We start from the raw sequence: 2,797 nt of genomic DNA, 5'->3' as shown, positions 1-2,797 counted from the left end.
TTCAATAAAAGCTATTCTTCCAGTTTACTCAACACTATAAATGCATCTTAACTCCATCCACAAATTGGCTAATAAAATGGTAAAAAACACTGGCAGGATTTCAATTTAAGTGTCATATATATCCAAATACACTATTACACACACATTCAAGAACAATGTTTCATCGTAGAACTCAAAAACTCATGACCCTGTCAGCTTCTGTACCCACATTAGACCAACCAAAAGACAATTTTATTAAATCATTGGGTTCTTCGCAATTTGCAACTCTACGCAAGTTAGGAACTACCGACATACATTCCAAATTTGAGGGAGAATATTAAGAAATGTAGAGTCAAAAACCATTGAGTTCTTTATAATTGGTAACTCTACACAAATTAGAAATTATGAACTTACATTCCAAACTTGAGGGAGAGTGTTAAGGACCAATTCCACAAAATTTGGAATATCTTTCTAATTTGGACAATTAACAATTGATAATCATCACTAATTTGCTACCTGATTTGTTTCCATTTACTTAGGAATGTAAATAGGCATTCATATATATGCTCTGATTTATATTTTTCTCCTCAATCGCAAGGAATTACCTACATTTTTCTAGTCGATGCCCATGACTTGAAAATGTGGAATTCAAGACTCAGCAAGCCTGAGGCCAGCAAGCTCGACAACCCAAATGATCCCTTTTTACCTCATCATTTCTATCAACTTTGGTTTTGTGCTTGTCACAAAGCCGCGGAAAGAAGAAAATTATAGCCCTATTTGACAACCATTATTTCAAATTCTTTTTTTTTACATACTCATTTTCGACCCACATTTACACAATAAAATATTCTAGACATAAACCTAAAACTTTTTCCTACATTTTAACAATACATTCTCCAGAAAAATTACTATTTAAAACTTCACTTTACCCAAATAATGATTGTCAAACAGGGGCGAGTACCTAGACCTATACCATGCTCATGGTTATTGACATCAAGGACAGAGAAGGTTTCATCAGTGGTACTATGAAACAACCATTGGAGACTTCCACCATAAAACTCCAATAGTAAAGGTGCTACAATAATCTTGTAAAAGCGTGTCTTTTTAGTTCAATATCACGGTTTCCTGGAGTAAGCGTAATTTATTGAAAGTGCTCATAAGATATGATTCAATTTAAAAGATCATTTTCCGCGCACTAACAATATCCATCTTTGCCATGGCCAGCTAGTCTAGTTGTTCACATTGAAGGATACTCTAAAATTAAACTTAAAACCAATAATTTCGATAGGTCATGCTACTCAAGTTGGGATGGGGGACTATATATGGTTCAGCCGTTCAGGGTTCTAGACTTCTTATGAAAGTCAAATTTCTTGTGTGTGTGTGTGTGTGTGTGTGTGTCGGGTCTCTCTCACCCAAAAGTTAGTTTAAAATGTGAGGCTTTTTCTTATATTTATAAACTGAATACCAACCTTATCCACAACCGATATGAAATAACCTCAACAATCTTCCCCTCACATATTAGGTTTTGTGGGAGACCAAAGACGTCTTCCCCACACATCGGGCCTTGCGAGAGACCAAACACATCTCCCCCTCACGCAACGAGGCATGTAGGAGACCATACCCATCTCTCCCTCACACAACCCGTATCTTCGTGACTGTTGGGCTGAAGACTTGTTGATAAACCAGGCACTGATACTAGTGTTGGGTGGTATTGGTCATCTCTCACCCCCAAAAAACTAGCTCAAGAGGTGAGGCTTTTTCTCACACTTATAAACTGAATATCAACCCCATTCACAATCGACACCAAGACTTTACAGACTCGGTTTTAACAATCCAAATCAACACCTCAAACCAAACAACCCAAACAACTCAAGGCCTTTACCTACAATTGCTAGAGGTTTACACACTTAGAAAGTAACCGCTAAGGATGGTTGAATCACAAAGAAAAGAACCACAAAGGTTGTGCGAAGGTCGAAGCAAGACAGAGAAAGAGACAAGAAATCGCCTAAAACACACACAACTTCATTAAGGCCGAAGGAAAACACAATAGTATAAGCATATCAATTGGGTAAAATAAGGTAAGTCCATTAGGTCACAACAATGGATCATGGGCCCAATTGATATTAAGCCCCTATTTATCATCCATTTTCTCTCATTCTTTTCCATTATATTTTATAAGTACTCATTTTCAATCACACATTCTTCATTAAAATAATATTACACTTAAATAAAAAACTTTTCCTTCTTTTTTATCCACACATTTCAACATCAATCACTATTTCATAATATATTCTTCCCAAATAATGGGTGACAAACACACCCTAAATTGGTTATCAAGTGGATCCCCAAAATACTAACCATCCAAGTAAGTTAAGAACCGTGCCATGAGCAACACAACTTAATTTAGTTGTTTCAAATGGCCCAATTAACATTTTGGGTCGGGCCATTTCAATTTAGGCGTTGATATATTGTTCAGTTATTTGGTCATTACCGACTATAAAATTAAACAAAGTTAACATCATAGGTCGGGAGATCGTTTGACAACAATTTGCCCAACTATATAAAAATTATGTAATTTTTACTTTTCAACTACTTTTCAACAATTTTTGTAAGTTATTTCTGACTATATAGCTTTTTTTCAATTGCATTAAAAAATGCCATTCTTAACCATATCCACCTAGTTTTGAACCTCCAAAGCCTAAGAAAGTTGGGTTACTATTTATTGATTGTCTCAAAAATAGGAAACGAGAAATCAATGGCAAAACTACTAACTAGTAGTTACAATAAAAAAAAAAAAAAAAAAAAAAAAAAAAAAAAA

The sequence above is a fragment of the Olea europaea genome, chromosome 15, assembly GCF_002742605.1.
Source record: "Olea europaea var. sylvestris chromosome 15, O_europaea_v1, whole genome shotgun sequence".
In the NCBI taxonomy this organism is placed as follows: domain Eukaryota; kingdom Viridiplantae; phylum Streptophyta; class Magnoliopsida; order Lamiales; family Oleaceae; genus Olea; species Olea europaea.
Note: the sequence above shows the minus strand (reverse complement) of the source record.